The sequence below is a fragment of the Bos mutus genome, chromosome X (assembly GCF_027580195.1).
Source record: "Bos mutus isolate GX-2022 chromosome X, NWIPB_WYAK_1.1, whole genome shotgun sequence".
NCBI classification, from domain to species: domain Eukaryota; kingdom Metazoa; phylum Chordata; class Mammalia; order Artiodactyla; family Bovidae; genus Bos; species Bos mutus.
In genome coordinates this window covers 35,109,729-35,127,918 of record NC_091646.1, presented here as the reverse complement: position 1 = coordinate 35,127,918, position 18,190 = coordinate 35,109,729, and positions in this window count along the sequence as shown.

Here is an 18,190-nt window from a genome sequence, read left to right as displayed (position 1 = left end):
TGAGGAGACTGGAGGTATGAAAGGATAGGTCAAGAGAAATCAACAGGAAGGATCAGGAGGACTCCTTTGGGGTAAACCTGCTTCCATGCCTTGGGAGTGTATGTCTAATAAAAGATATGTCTGCTTGAGCTAAACTGAGGTGTAACTTGTCTGTTGTTTTAACCCCATTATTCAATTCTTCCGAATGTTTGCTGCAGCGAGACAAGAACTGAGGAGGAGAAATAAACCAACCTGAAGCTAAGAAACTGACCTTAAAATAAGGGATTAACTTGTATGGTTTGGATAGGTCCAATGTTTCAAAAAGTCCTTAAGTAGAAGAGAGATGCAGAAGAGGCTATGAGATGCAGAAGAGGATGTTGGAAGGATGAACTGTGAAGAAGATACAAGCTGCTGTTGCAGCCTTTGATAATGGAAGAAGAGACTCAAAAGCAAGGATTTTTTCTTTTTCAAGACTGCTTTAGCTATTCGGGATCTTTTATGTTTCCATAGGAATTTTTTTGAAAATTTTTGTTCTAGTTCTGTGAAAATGCCATTGGTAATTTGATAGAGATTGCATTGAATCCGCAGATTGCACTTGGCAGTATAGTCACTTTCACAGTATAGATTCCTCCTACCCAGGAATGTAGAATACCTCTCCATCTGTTTATGTCATCTTTGATTTCTTTCATTAGTGTCTTATAATTTTCTGTGTACAGTTATTTTGTCTCCTTAGGTAAGTTTACTCCTAGATATTTAAGTCTGTTTGTTGCATTGATGAATAGGATTTATTCCTTAATTTCTCCTGGATTAAAGACCTAAATGTAAGACCAGAAACTATAAAACTCTTAGAGGATAACATAGGCAGAACACTCAATGACATAAATCAAAGCAAGATCCCCTATGACCCACCTCCTAGAGGACTAGAAATAAAAGCAAAAGTAAAAAAGTGGGACCTGATCAAACTTAAAAGCTTTTGGACTTAAAAGCAAATGAAACTATAAGCAAGGTGAAAAGACTACCCTAAGAATGGGAGAAAATAATGGCAACTGAAACAACTGACAAAGGATTAATTTCCAAAATATACAAGCAGCTCATACAACTCAATACCAGAAAAACAAACAACCCAATCAAAAAGTGGGGAAAATACCTAAACAGACATTTCTCCAAAGAAGACATACAGATGGCTAGCAAACACATGAGAAGATGCTCAACATCGCTCATTAATAGAGAAGTGCAAATCAAAATTACAATGAGATATCACCCCAAACCGGAATTGCCCTCATAAAAAGTGTACAGGCATTAAATTCTGGAGAGGGTGTGGAGAAAAGGGTACACTCTTGCACTGTTGGTGGGAATGTAAATTGATACAGCCACTATGGAAGACAGTATAGAGATTCCTTTAAAAATCTAGGAACAAGACCACCATGTGACCCAGCAATCCCACTCCTTGTCATATACCCTGCTGCTGCTGCTGCTGCTAAGTCGCTTCAGCCGTGTTCAACTCTGTGCGACCCCATAGACGGCAGCCCACCAGGCTTCCCCGTACCTGGGATTCTCCAGGCAAGAATACTGGGGTGGGTTGCCATTTCCTTCTCCAATGCATGAAAGTGAAAAGTGAAAGTGAAGTCGCTCAGTTGTGTCCGACTCTAGCGACCCCATGGACTGCAGCCTACCAGGCTCCTCCATCCATTGGATTTTCCAGGCAAAAGTACTGGAGTGGGTTGCCATTGCCTTCTCCAGTCATATACCCTGAGGAAACCAAAATTGAAAAAGACACATGTACCCCATTGTTCATTGCAGCACTATTTTCAATAGCTAGAACATGGAATCAACCTAGATGTCCATCGACAGATAAATGCACAAAGAAGTTGTGGTATTTATACACAATGGAATAATACTCAGCATAAAAAGGAAAACATTTGAGTCAGTTCTAATGAGGTGGATGAACCTAGAACCTATTATACAGAATGAAATAAGTCAGAAAGATAAATATCATATTTTAGTGCATATATACAGAATCTAGAAAAATGGTACTAAAGAATTTATTTACAGGGCAGCAATGGAGAAACAGAGAATAGACTTATGGACATGGGTAGGGGAAGGAGAGGGTGAGATGTATGGAAAGAGTAACATGGAGTCTTACATAAGTAAAATAGATAGCCAATGGTAATTTGATAAATGGCTTGGGAAACTCAAACAGAGGCTCTGTACCAACCTAGAGGGGTGGGATGGGGAGTGAGATGGTAGAGAGGTTCAAAAAGGAGGGGATATATGTATACTTATGGCTGATTCATGTTGAGGTTTGACAGAAAGCAACAAAATTCTGTAAAGCAATTATCCTTCAATTAGAAAAATAAATAAAAAGAACAGTCAATGAATACAGGTAAGTTTCTAGAAGCTGGAAAAATCAAGGAAGTATAATCTCATGTAGAACCTTAAGAAAGATACACAGCCCTGCAAATGCTTGGATCTTAGCCCAATGGGATTAGTATCAAGCTTCTACTCTACCCCTATATAAATGAACCAATGATGGTGTTGTGGACTAAATGTTTATTTCCTTAAAATTCATGTTCAGATCAGATCACATCAGTCGCTCAGTCGTGTCCGACTCTTTGCGATCCCATGAATTGCAGCACGCAAGGCCTCCCTGTTCATCACCAACTCCCGGAGTTCACTCAGACTCACGTCCATCGAGTCAGTGATGCCATCCAGCAATCTCATCCTCTGTCGTCCCCTTCTCCTCCTGCCCCCAATCCCTCCCAGCATCAGAGTCTTTTCCAATGAGTCAACTCTTCACATGAGGTGGCCAAAGTACTGGAGTTTCAGTTTTAGCATCATTCCTTCCAAAGAAATCCCAGGGCTGATCTCCTTCAGAATGGACTGGTTGGATCTCCTTGCAGTCATGTTAAAGCCTGTTAAAAGATAAGCTGAGACATACTAAAATTATTTAGAACCTGTCTGAGCAAAAATAAATTCAAATTGGGCAGCATCCAATGTAGAGGACTATTAGGTGCTCTGAGGAGCTGTACAAAATGAAAGACACAGGCAGATGGAGCAGAAATAAGGACATAATGCTAGTTATATTAGGAATGAAGCAGATTTATTATTGGAAGGATATATTTCTTTAGAGAATGATAGGGGTCTGTCAGGCAGGTAACTTAACTAGCACTGATCATGTGATTCCTGTGTTGTTTAGTTTAAGATTCTATTTCTGGGATAGCCAAAATTATAATTAATGTTAAGTTTTGGTTTGGTGTTATGGGGCTTAGTATAAGATGCTCCTTTTTTTTTTTTTTTCAAGATAGTGGAAGAGTAAGATGTGAAGATGATCTTCCTCTACATAAATATATCAAAAATATATCTGCGTGTGGAACAACTCATACAGAACACCTACTGAACTCTGGAAGAAGACCCCAGACTTTTAAAAGAGCAAACTAATCTCTATACAATGGGGTAAAGCAAGAGAAATAAGGAAAAAAGGAGAAAGGAAATGGAACGGGACCTGTGTCTCTGGGAGGAAATTGTGAAGGAGGAAGTTTCCACACATTTGGAAAACCCCTCATGGGCAAGGGCAGGAACCTCAGAGGGAAATTCAGCAACAGGTGCATGGAGGACAAAGTGGAGAAAATTCGCTACACAGATCAATGCTGACCAGGACTTCCCAGCTTGAGATGCTTGTGTGCATGACCACCATGGTGGATGGTGGCTGTGTGTTGAGGCTCAGGCTTCAGAAGTCAGGCCCCAGGGAGAAGACTGGAGTTAACTGCTGTGAGAATACTCTGAGGAGTCTAGCATAACACAGCTGACAGGGTCCAGGGATAAGTCTGGGCCAGTCAGAGAGGGAAGAGATCATTGTCAAAGGGATGCTTTAACTCCATGCACACTCAGGCAGGACACTGACTTCAGGAGTGCCAGAGACAGGTTCAGTCTGTGACCTCAGAGGTGGGCAAGCTATCTGGCCACTGCCAAAGCCTTCACGAGTGCCAGAGGTGGGGGGCAAGATGCTACTGTAGTCCCTGACCACAGAGGTGGGCATGATTGTCACTGCAGCAGCCACCAAGCTGTGAGCAGTGGAATTCACTGCCCACACCTTGCTGGGAGCCTGTGCAGTTTGACACTACTGAGGGACCCACAACCTGGTGTCAATTACCCTGGGAGAGTGCATGAAGGCCTCAGGCTAGCAACTTTCAGCAATATTTTTGTATAAGACTACAAACCTTACCGTTAGCAGACAGGCTGCCCAAAGCCATATGAATTTCACAGACACCAAAAAATACTCTACTGGATGCATCACTTCCCTTCAGAGAGACAAGATCCAATTTCACCCACCAGAACACAGGTACCAGTCCCTCCCACCAGAAAACTCTCACAAGGCAATGGTCAAACCCCATCCACTGGGGAAAGACTCCACAAATAAAAGTAACTACAAGTTTACAGTCTGCAGAAAGGAAACCCCAAAGACAGTAAAGAAAATGGAAGGACAAAGAAACATGCACCAGTTGGAACATGGTAAAAACCTACAAGACAAATGAAGAGAAAATAGACAGTATACGTGAAAAAAATTTTTCAGAGTAAAGATAGTAAAGTTGATCAAAAATCTAGGAAATAAAATGGAGACAGAGATAAATGGAGTGTAGGCAGAGGTCAGAAAGATACAAGAGATTGTTAACAAGAATATAGAAGAAATAAAAAATAGATGATCAGCAATGAACAACACAATAACTAAGAAAGATTACAGGGGATCAATAGCAGAATAACTGAGGCAGAAGAATGGATATGTAAGCTGGAAGATATAATGATGGAAATAACCAAAGCAAAGCAGAATAAACAAAAAAAGAATTAAAAGGAATGAGGACTGTCTTAGAGACCTATGGGACAATGTTAAACATACCAATATTTGAATTATAGGAGTCTCAGAAGAATAAGTGTAAAAGAAAGAGAATGAGAAAGTCTTTGCAAAGATTGTAGTCAAAAACTTACCTAACTTGGGAAAGGAAACAGCCTCCTAAGTCCAGGAAGCCCAGAGAATACTAATATGTATATGTATATACACACACACACACATATATACATTGTCTACAAGAACCTCACTTCAGACCTAAGGACACGCACACACACTGAAAGTGAAGGGCTGGAAACAGGTATTCAGCACAAATGGAAATAAAAAGAAAGCAGAAACAGCAATACTTATATAGATAAGATACACTTTAAAAAAGAAGACTATTATAAGAGACAAGGAAGGACACTACATAATGATGAAGGGATCAATCCAAGTAGATATAACATTTTTAAATATATATGCACCCAACATAGGGGACATCAATACATAAGGGCCTCCCTGGTGGCTCAGATGGTAAAGAATCCACCTGCAATGTGGGAGACCTGGGTTTGATTCTGGGTTTAGAAGATCCTCTACAGGAGGGCATGGCAACCCACTCCAATATTCATGCCTGGAGAATCCCCTTGGACAGAGGAGCCTGGCAGGCTATAGTCCATTGAGTTGCAAAGAGTCAGACACAACTGAGCACAATGATTATAAAACAGGAAATTGACAGTAACACTGCAGAACTTTAACACTCCACTAGCAACAATGGACAGATCATCCAGACAGAAAATTAATAAGGAAATACAAGCCTGAATTAATACATTGGATCAGATGAACCTAACTTATATCTACAGGAAATTCCATCCAAAATCAGTAGAATTCATTTTTTTCCTCCAGTGCATATGCAACATTCTCCAGGATAGATCACATCCTGGGCCCAAGTCAAGTCTTTGTAAACTTAAGAAAATTGAAATTGTATCAAACATTATTTCTGATCACAATAGTATGAGATTAGGTATCAATTACCAGGAAAATAAACTGTCAAAACAGAAAAAACATGGAGGCTAAACAATACATTTCTAAGCAAGCAAGAAATCAGTGAAAATATCAAAGAAGAAATGTTAAAAATGTAGAAGAAATGTTAAAAATGTAGAAGCAAATGACAATGAAAATACGACCACACTAAAGCTTTGGGATGCAGTTAAACCCTTTTAAGAGGGAAGTTTATAACAATACAACCCTACCTCATGATACAAGAAAAACATCAAATACAAAGCCTAATCTTACAACTAAAGAAACTAGAAAGATAATAATAACAACAACAAAACACCCAAAGTTAGTAGAAGAAAACAAATCATACAGTTCAGAGCAAACATAAATGAAAAAGAAATGAAGGAAACAATAGCAAAGATCAGTAATACTAAAAGCTATTTTTTTAAGATAAACAAAATAGACAAACTCTAAGGCAGACTCATCAAGAAATCAAGGGAGAAGGCTCAAATCAATAAAATTAAAAATGAAAAAGAAGTTACAAAAAACAATACAGAAATGCAAAGGTTCATAAGAGACTACTATGAGCAACTATATGGCAATTAAATGGACAAGCTGGAAGAAATGGACAAATTCTTAGAAAAGTATCACTGTCCAAAAATGAACCAGGAAAAAATAGGCAATATGATCAGAGCAGTCACAAGCACAGATATCAAAACCATGATCAAAAACATTCCAACAAGCAAAATCCTAGGACCAGATGTCTTCACAGGCAAATGGTATCAAACATTTACAGAATAGCTAACAACTATCCTGCTCAAACCCTTCCAGAAATTTGCAGAGGGAGAAAATCTCCCAAACTCATTCAATAAGGCCACCATCACCCTGATACCAAAACCAGACAAAGATATAAAAAAAAAAAAAAAAAAGCAGGCCAATATCACTGATGAACACAAATACAAAAATCTTCAATGAAATTATTGCAAACAAAATCCAACAAAACATTAAAAGGATGATACACTATGATCAAGTGGGTTTTATCCAAGTGATGCAAGGATTCTCCCAAATATGCAAATCAATTAATGTGATATACCATATTAACAAACTGATAGTAGAAAGCCATATGATCGCATCAATAGATTCAGAGAAAATTTTCAACAAAATTCAACACCCATTTATGATAAAACTCTATAGAAAATTGATATAAAAGAAGCCTACCCCATCATAATAAAGGCCATATATGACAAACCCATGGCAAACATTATTCTCAGTGGTGAAATATTGAGATAATGTATCTAAGATCAGGAACAAGATACTACTACTACTAAGTCGCTTCAGTCTCGTCCAACTCTGTGCAACCCCATAGACAGCAGCCCACCAGGCTCCACCATCCCTGGGATTCTCCAGGCAAGAACACTGGAATGGGTTGCCATTTCCTCCTCCAATGCATGAAAGTGAAAAATGAAAGTGAAGTCACTCAGTCATGTCCGACTCTTAGTGACCCCATGGACTGCAGGCTACCAGGCTCCTTCATCCATGGGATTTTCCAGGCAAGAGTACTGGAGTGGGTTGCCATTGCCTTCTCCAATACTACACATAGAAAACCCTGAAAATGCCACTAGCAAAATTCTAGAGCTAATCAATGAGTTTAGTAAAGTCACCTGATATGAAATTAATACACAGAAATAACTTGCATTCTTACATGTTAACAATGAAGCTTCATTAGAAGGATTTAAGGGAAAAGTTCCATTAATCATTGCAACAAAAAGAACAAAGTACTTAGGAATAAACCTACCTAAGTAGACAAAAGATCTGTATGCAGAAAACTACAAGATGTTGATGAAAGAAATCAAAGACAACACAAACAGATGGCGATATATACCATGTGTTTGGTTTGGACAAATTAATTTTGTGAAAATGGCTACACTACTCAAAGCAATCTACAGATTTAATGCAATCACTATCAAACTGCTAATGGTATTTTTCACAGAACTAGAACAAACCACTTCAAACTTTGTATGGAAACAAACAAAACAAACAAACAAAAAACCTGAATAGTGAAAGCAATCTTGAGAAAGAAAAACAGAGCTGGAAAAATCAACTTTCCTTACTTCAAAGTATACTAAAAAGCTACAGTCATCAAGACAGGGTGGTACTGGCACAAGGACAGAAATATAGACAAATGGAGCAAGATAGAAAGCCCAGAGAGAAACCCACACTAATATGGGCACTTTATCTTTGACAAAGGGGGCAAGAATATACAATGGAAACAAGACAACCTCTTCAATAAGTGTTGATGGGAAAACTGGACAGCTATATGTAAAAGAATGAAATTAGAACACTTCCTAACACCATACACAAAGATAAATTCAGAAAGGATTAAATACCTAGATATAAGACCAGAAACAATAAAACTCTTAGAGAAAACATAGGCAGAACACTCTATAACATAAATCACATCAAGGGCCTCTATGACCCACCTCCTACGAAGGTGGTGGAAATTATGAAACTTTATTGGCAAAGTGATATCTCTACTCTTTAATACGCTGTCTACATTTGTCATAGCTTTCCTTCTAAGGAGCAAGTTCCCTTTAATTTCATGGCTTCAATCACCATGCAGTGATTTTGGAGCTCAAGAAAAGAAAATCTGTCACTGTTTCCATTTTTGCCCCTTCTATTTGACATGAAGGGATGAGACCTGAAGGCATGACCTCAGTTCTCTTCAAATACATTTTGTAAGTTCCAGGTACAGCAAGACTATGAAAATTTGTAAGAAACACAATAACCAGCTCAGTTCAGTGTGTGAGACAGATTTCTATATGAGGGTGCATGTGGCATATTCGGTTGCTTCAGTCATGGCTGACTCTTTGTGACTGTATGGACTGTAGCCCACCAGGCTTCTCTGTACTTGTGATTCTGCAGGCAAGAATACTGGAGTAGATTGTCATGACTTCTTTCAGGAGATCTTCCTGACCTAGGGATTGAACCCACATCTCCTGCATTGCAGGCAGATTCTTTACTGCTGAGCCACCAGGGAAGCACCTATGTAGGAGTAGAACATTATTAAAAAAAACACACTTGCAAATAAAAATGCAAGACTAATTTCTATATGCTCTTTTTGTTTGTTTTTGTATTTAATTTTTATCCTTTTTACCAAAACATAGTTCATCAAATATATTATTTTCAGGTAATAGCATAGTGATTCAGTGTTTTTATAGAATATACTTTGATAAAAGTTATTGCAAAATAATGGCTAAATTCCCCCATGCTATACAATACATCATGTTATCTATTTTTAAATTCTTCATTACTTTTAATTGGAGGATAATGAATTTTCAATACAGTGATGGTTCTTAGTTTTTTTTTTTTTAATGTTGAATTCAAAGCCAGCTTTTTCACTCTCCTCTATCACCCTCATTAATAGTCTCTTTAGTTCCTTTTCACTTTCTGCCATTAGAGTGGTATCATCTGTATATCTGAGTTTGTTGCTGTTTCTCCTGAAAATCTTGATTGCAGTTTGTGCTTCATCCAGCTTGGCATTTCTTACAATGTACTCTGCATGGAAGTTAAATAAGCAGGGTGACAATATACAGCCTCGATGTAATCCTTTCTCAATTTGGAACCAGTCAGTTGTTCTATGTCCAGTTCTAATTATTGCTTCTTGATCTGCATACATATTTCTCAGGAGACAAGTAAAGTGATCTGGTATTCCCATATATTTAGGAGTTTTCCACAGTTTCTTGTGATCCACAAAATCAAAGTCTTTAGCATTGTCAATGAAGCAGAAATAGATGTTTTTCTGAAATTGACTTACTTTTTCCTATTATTTAATGAACATTGGCACTTTGACCTGTGGTTCCTCTGCCTTTTGTAAACCAAGCTTATACATATGGAAGTTCTGGGTTCATACACTGCTGTGGCCTAGATTAAAGGTCTTATATCCTGAAAGATGAGCCTGGGAAAGTGCTGCACTCAATATGCCAGCAAATGTGGAAAACTCAGCAGTGGCCACAGGACTGGAAAAGATCAGTTTTCATTTCAATCCCAAAGAAAGGCAATGCCAAAGAATGCTCAAACTACCACACAATTGGACTCACCTCACACACAAGTAAAGTAAAGTTTAAAATTCTTGAAGCCAGGCTTCAGAAATACGTGAACCGTGAACTTTCAGATGTTCAAGCTGGTTTTAGAAAAGGCAGAGGAACCAGAGATCAAATTGTCAACATGCGCTGGATCATTGAAAGAGCAAGAGAGTTCCAGAAAAGCATCTGTTTCTACTTTATTGACTATGTCAAAGCCTTTGACTGTGTGGATCACAATAAATTATGGAAAATTCTGAAAGAGAATTGGCATACCAGACCACCTGACCTGCCTCTTGAGAAACCTGTATGTAGGTCAGGAAGCAACAGTTAGAACTGGACATGGAACAACAGACCGGTTCCAAATAAGAAAAAGAGTATGTCAAGGCTGTATATTGTCACTCTGCTTATTTAACTTACATGCAGAGTACATCATGAGAAACACTGGGCTGGAAGAAGCACAGGCTGGAATCAAGATTGCTGGGAGAAATATCAATAACTTCAGATAGGCAGATGACACCATCCTCATGGCACAAAGTGAAGAGGAACTAAAGAACCTCTTGAAAGTAAAAGAGAAGAGTGAAAAAGTTGGCTTAAAGCTCCACATTCAGAAAACTAAGATCATGGCATCCGGTCCCATCACTTCATGGCAAATAGATGGGGAACAGTGGAAACAGTGTCAGACTTTACTTTTGGGGGCTCCAAAATCACTGAAGATGGTGACTGCAGCCATGAAATTAAAAGACGCTTACTCCTTGGAAGGAAAGTTATGACCAACCTAGACAGCATATTAAAAAGCAGAGACATTACTTTGCCAACAAAGGTTCGTCTAGTCAAGGCTATGGTTTTTCCTGTGGTCATGTATGGATGTGAGAACTCGACTGTGAAGAAAGCTGATCACCAAAGAATTAATGTTTTTGAACTGTGGTGTTGGAGAAGACTCTTGAAAGTCCCTTGGACTGCAAGGAGATCCAACTAGTCCATCCTAAAGGCGATCAGTCTTGCGTGTTCACTGGAAGGACTGATGCTGAAAGTGAAGCTCCAATACTTTGGCCACTTCATGCGAAGAGTTGACTCACAGTCGTTTAATGGAATTTTCTTCTCAGATGTGAAATAGATCAGCTGAAATTCCATCACCTCCACTAGCTTTGTTCTTAGTAATATTTCCTAAGGGCCACTTGACTTCACAGTCCAGAATGTCTAGCTCTAGGTGTGTGACCACACATCGTGGTTATCTGAGTTATTAAGACCTTTTTTGCATAGTCCTTCTGTGCACTTTTTGGAGAAAGAAATGGCAACCCACTCCAGTATTCTGGCCTGGAAAATCCCATGGAGTGAGGAGCCTGGTAGGCTACAGTCCATGGGGTCGCAAAGAGTTGGACACTACTGAGTGACTTCACTTTCTCTTTCACTTTCTGTGCACTTTAGCCACCTTTTCCTAATCTCTTCTGCTTTGGTTAGGTCCTTACTATTTATGTTTTGGTGGTTTTTTTTTTTTTAGTCATGTCTGTTCTTGCATGAAATCCATTGATATCTCCAATTTTCTTGAAAAGATCTCTAGTCTTTCCCATTCTATTGTTTTCCTCTATTTATTTGCACTATTCATTTAGGAAGACTTTTTTTTTTTTTTTTTTTTTTTATCTTAAGACCTTCTTATCTCTCCCTGCTATTCTCTGGATCTTTGCAATCATTTGGGTATATCTTTCCCTTTTTTCCTTGCGTTCTTTCTGTTGTTTCCTCAGCTATTTGTAAAGCCTCTGCAGACAACCACCTTGCCTTCTTAAATTTCTTTTTCTTTGGGATGGTTGTGGTCACTGCCTCCTGTACAATGTATCCTGTACAATTTTACAAACTGTCATCAATATTTATTCAGGAACTCTGTCTACCATATATAATTCCTTAATCTGTTTGTCACCTCCACTGTATAATCTAAGGGATTTGATTTACATCATCCCTGAATGGCCTTGTGTTTTCCCTACTTTCTTCAATTTAAGCCTGAATTTTGCAATAAGCAGCTCATGATCTGAGCAACAGTCAGCTCCCGGTCTTGATTTTGATGACTGTATAGAGTTTTCCCATCTTTGGCTGAAAATAATATAATCAATCTAATTTCAGTATTGATATCTGGTGACATTCATGTGTAGAGTTGTCTCTTGAGTTGTTGGAGCAGGATGTTTGCTATGACCAGTATGTTCTCTTGACAAATCTCTGCTATCCTTTGCACTGCTTCATTTTGTACTCCAAAGCCAAATTTACCTGTTACTCCAGGTATCCTTTGACTTCCTAATTTTACATTTCAATCCCCTATGATGAAAAGAACATTTTTTTTTTTTTTTTTGGTGTTTGTTCTAGAACATCTTGTAGGTCATCATAGAGCTGTGCCATTCAACTTCAGCTTGTTTGGCATTTCTGTTTGGGGAATAGACTTGTATTACTCTGATGTTGAATGGTTTGCCTTAGAAATGAATCAAGATCATTCTGTCATTTTTGAGATTGTACCCAAGTACCACATTTCAGACTCTTTTGTTGACTACATGGGTTATTCCATTCATTCTAAGGAGTTCTTGCCCATAGTAGTAGATATAATTGTCACCTGAATTAAAATTGCCTATTGCCATCCATTTTAGTTTACTGATTCCAAATATGCCAATGCTCACACTTGCCATTTCCTTACCTTAATTTCTGGACCTAACATTCTCATTTTCTATGCAAAATTGTTCTTTACAACATCAGACTCTATTTTCATCATCAGACACATCCACAACTGAGCATCATTTCTGCTTTGGCCCAGCTGCTTCATTCTTTCTGGAGATTTTAGTAATTGCTCTCCACTCTTCCCCAGTAGCATATTCAACACCTTCTGACCTGAGGGGGCTCATCTTCTGGTGTCACATCTTTTTGCCTTTTCATTATGTTCATGGGGTTCTCACAGCAAGAATACTGGAGTGGTTTGCCATTCTCTCCCCCAGTGGATCACCTTTTGACAGAACCCTTCACTATGACCTGTCTTTCTTGGGTGATCTGAGAAATATGGCTCATAGCTTCATAGAATTACATAATCCCCTTCAACATGACAAGGCTCTGATCCACTTAGGTGAATGGTTTTAAGCATGGATCTAAGCAACAGTAATCAATGAGCCATTTTAGCATCCATTGATTATTATTGCTTAAATCCATTCTTTTATTACAGTTTGCAAACTCATGATGCTTCTAATACTAGAATTCAATCTGATTCATTACTTGAAATTTTGTAAAGATATATGAATATATATATATACAGTGCTTGGATTACCTTCTGAGTTGGACTTTATACAGAAAATGTTGAATAAATGTGAGCACATTTCCCATCATATAAAATTTTTAAGCATAGCTGAAATTATTCCAGATGTAATTAAAAGAGAAGATGCTTGAAATCATTAAGAACTCCTGAATTTGACTATATTTGATATGCTTCAATCAATTATAGGAATTTTATGATGAAATTATTTAATTCTTGTCCAAAGGAACTCACTTAAAATATCTCTTGATCTTTTTGATATTACTACAGTTGTTTTCCCATTTCTATGCTTTATGATATATCAAGTATTCCAGTATTGTCATAAATATTTACTTGCTTATTTTAAGTATTTGCCTTTTTTTTTAAGGATTCTGGTTTCTTTTTAACAGTAAATGATACTCAGAAATTATGATGTGGACGTGAGAAGAACTTGTTGCTAATACTTTTATCTTTATTCCTAGGCTTTTCCCAAGGAACACCTGAGAAATGTATATTTTTACAATATAAAAATAAATCACATATTCATGCTAGCATTTCTATTTTAAATTTAACCATACAATAGATTTCCTAAGATTTTATTTTATACTTAAATCTCCATTTTCTTTGTGCTGAAAATACTGACACTTATCATTAATATAACCTTATTTAGTTTTAGTCGACAATATACTTGTGATAATCCAAAAATAAGAACACAAGGTGGGAGGAAGGATGAATTAGGAGTTTGACATTAGCAGATACAAACTACTATGTATAAAATAGAAAACCAACAGGGTCTAATCTGTAACACAGGAAACTTTATTCAAGATCTCATAACAAAACATAATGAAAAAGATCATGGAAAGGAATATATATATATATATATATATATATATATATATATGTCTTAACTAGGCTTCCCTGGTGGCTCAGATGGTAAAGAATCTGCCGGCAATGCGGGAGGCCTGTGTTCGATCCCTGGGTTGGGAAGATCCGCTGGAAGAGGGCATGGGCATGGTAACCTACTCTAGTATTCTTGCCTGGAGAAGCTCCACAGACAGAGAAGCCTGCTGAGCTACAGTCCATGGGGTCACAAAGAACCATACATGACTCTCTCATGTATGTGTATATATATATATATATATATATATATATATATGCATGCATATATATATATATATATATACACACACACTCATGTATGTTTGTGCGTGTGTGTGTGTGTGTGTGTGTGTATCAATCATTTTGCTGTACTCCAGAAACTAACATGACAACATTAAAAATACTTATAATGAATTTAACAAAACACTTTTTAAGTAAAAAACAAAAATTGTTGACGTTAAATTAGAACTAAAGAAGTATGTAGATCTTTTCTATGAATTGGAAGACATGATATTGTTAAGACGGCAATAATTCTTGAATAGAGCTAAAGCATCAATACAATTCCTATCAAAATCTCAGCTGTTTCATTTTTTTAACTGAAATGATAGTACAAAAATTTACATGGAAATTCAATGGACCCGAAATAGATAAAACAATTAAAAAAAAACAGATTGGTAAGAATTATAATTTCTAATATCAAAACTTCCTGCAAAACCACAGCAGCCATGATGCTATGGTGATGATATAATTGAAAAGAAATGAGAAGTCAGAAGTAAATTTAATTACTTACTTACTAAGTTTCCAAGATACTTCATTGTGGGGGGAAAGCCTAATCAAAAATGTGCAAAATATTTGAGTGGACACTTGACCAAAATATAAATATCTGTGCTTAGCCGCTTAATCGTGTCCAACTCTTTGGGACCACATGGACTGTAGCCGGCCAGGCTCCTCCATCCATGGCGCTTCTCCAGGCAAGAGTACTGGAATGGGTTGCCATGCCCTCCTCCAGGGGATCTCCCAACCCAGGGATTGAACCCAGGCCTCCGCATTGCAGGCAGATTATAGTCTGAGCCACCACAATAGTCTGAGCCACCACGAAAGACCTAGTTAAGACATTAAAATGCAATGATACCACTAGTCATGATGGAAATATAAGTTATAACCAAAATGAAACGGCACTTCATACCCATTAGAATGGCTCTAACACATAAGACAGAGATATATGGCAAGACCAATACAATATTGAAAGTTAAAAAATAAAATAAAATTAAAACAAAAACATGTTGACAAGAATATGGAGAAAGAAAATCTTCATATATTCCTGGAAGAACTATAAATGGCACAGTAACTTTGGGAAATATTTGAATTTTTTGTTAACAAATTAAACATAAAATTAACATACTACACATAATACTCAAAAAATACTCAAAAACACTCAAAAATACCATCACTTCAGTTCAGTTCAGTGACTCAGTCGTGTCCGATTCTTTGCGACCCCATGAATTGCAGCACGCCAGGCCTCCCTGTCCATCACCAACTCCCGGAGTTCACTCAGACTCACGTCCATCCAGTCAGTGATGCCATCCAGCCATCTCATCCTCTGTCGTCCGCTTCTCCTCCTGCCCCCAATCCCTCCCAGCATCAGAGTCTTTTCCAATGAGTCAACTCTTCGCATGAGGTGGCCAAAGTACTGGAGTTTCAGCTTTAGCATTATTCCTTCCAAAGAAATCCCAGGGCTGATCTCCTTCAGAATAGACTGGTTGGATCTCCTTGCAGTCCAAGGGACTCTCAAGAATCTTCTCCAACACTACAGTCCCAAAGCATCAATTCTTCGGCGCTCAGCTTTCTTCACAGTCCAACTCTCACATCCATACATGACCACAGGAAAAACCATAGCCTTGACTAGACGGACCTTTGTTGGCAAAGTAATGTCTCTGCTTTTCAATATGCTATCTAGGTTGGTCATAACTTTCCTTCCAAGGAGTAAGCATCTTTTAATTTCATGGCTGCAGTCACCATCTGCAGTGACTTTGGAGCCCAGAAAAATAAAGTCTGATACTGTTTCCACTGCTTCCCCATCTATTTCCCATGAAGTGATGGGACCGGATGCCATGTTCTTTCTTTTCTGAATGTTGACCTTTAAGCCAACTTTTTCACTCTCCTCTTTCACTTTCATCAAGAGGCTTTTGAGTTCCTCTTCACTTTCTGCCATAAGGGTGGTGTCATCTGCATATCTGAGGTTATTGATATTTCTCCTGGCAATCTTGATTCCAGCTTGTGTTTCTTCCAGTCCAGTGTGTTTCATGATGTACTCTGCATATAAGTTAAATAAGCAGGGTGACAATATATAGCCTTGACATACTCCTTTTCCTATTTGGAACCAGTCTGTTGTTCCATGTCTAGTTCTAACTGTTGCTTCCTGACCTACATGCAGGTTTCTCAAGAGGCAGGTCAGGTGGTCTGGTATTCCCATCTCTTTCAGAATTTCCCACAGTTTACTGTGATCCACACAGTCAAATGCTTTGGCATAGTCAATAAAGCAGAAATAGATGCTTTTCTGGAACTCTCTTGCTTTTTCCATGATCCAGCAGATGTTGACAATTTGATCTCTGGTTCCTCTGCCTTTTCTAAAACCAGCTTGGACATCTGGAAGTTCATGTTTCATGTATTGCTGAAGCCTGGCTTGGAGAATTTTGCGTATTACTTTACTAGCATGTGAGATGAGTGCAATTGTGTGGTAGTAGTTTGAGCATTCTTTGGCATTGCCTTTCTTTGGGATTGGAATGAAAACTGACCTTTTCCAGTCCTGTGGCCACTGATGAGTTTTCCAAATTTGCTGGCATATTGAGTGCAGCACTTTCACAGCATCATCTTTCAGGATTTGAAATAGCTCAACTGGAATTCCATCACCTCCACTAGCTTTGTTCCTAGTGATGCTTCCTAAGGCCCACTTGACTTCACATTCCAGGATGTCTGGCTCTAGGTCAGTGATCACACCATTGTGATTATCTGGGACGTGAAGATCTTTTTTGTACAGTTCTTCTGTGTGTTCTTGCCACCTCTTCTTAATATCTTCTGCTTCTGTTAGGTCCATACCATTTCTGTCCTTTATTGAGCCCATCTTTGCATGAAATGTTCCCTTGGTATCTCTAATTTTCTCAAAAATATCTCTAGTCTTTCCCATTCTGTTGTTTTCCTCTATTTCTTTGCATTGATCACTGAGCAAGGCTTTCTTTTCTCTTCTTGCTATTCTTTGGAACTCTGCATTTAGATGCTTATATCTTTCCGTTTCTCCTTTGCTTTTCACTTCTCTTCTTTTCACAGCTATTTGTAAGGCCTCCCCAGACAGCCATTTTGCTTTTTTGCATTTCTTTTCCATGGGTATGGTCTTGATCCCTGTCTCCTGTACAATGTCACGAACTTCATTCCATAGTTCATCAGGCAGTCTGTCTATCAGAACAAGACCCTTAAATCTATTTCTCACTTCCACTGTATAATCATAAGGGATTTGATTTAGGTCATACCTGAATGGTCTAGTGGTTTTCCTTACTTTGTTCAATTTAAGTCTGAATTTGGCAATAAGGATTTCATGATCTGAGCCACAGTCAGCTCCTGGTCTTGTTTTTGTTGACTGTATAGAGCTTCTCCATCTTTGGCTGCAAAGAATATAATCAGTCTGATTTCAGTGTTGACCATCTAGTGATGTCCATGTGTAGAGTCTTCTCTTGTGTTGTTGGAAGAGGGTGTTTGCTATGACCAGTGCCTTTTCTTGGCAAAACTCTATTAGTCTTTGCCCTGCTTCATTCCGTATTCCAAGGCCAAATTTCCCTGTTACTCCAGGTGTTTCTTGACTTCCTACTTTTGCATTCCATCCCCTATAATGAAAAGGACATCTTTTTTGGGTGTTAGTTCTAAAAGGTCTTGTAGGTCTTCATATAACCATTCAACTTCAGCTTCTTCAGCATTACTGGTTGGGGCATAGACTTGAATTACTGTGATGAATGGTTTGCCTTGAATGAACAGAGATCATTCTGTCATTTTTGAGATTGCATCCAAGTACTGCATTTCAGATTCTTATGTTGACCATGATGGCTACTCCATTTCTTCTGAGGTATTCCTGCCCGCAGTAGAAGATATAATGGTCATCTGAGTTAAATTCACCCATTGCAGTCCATTTTAGTT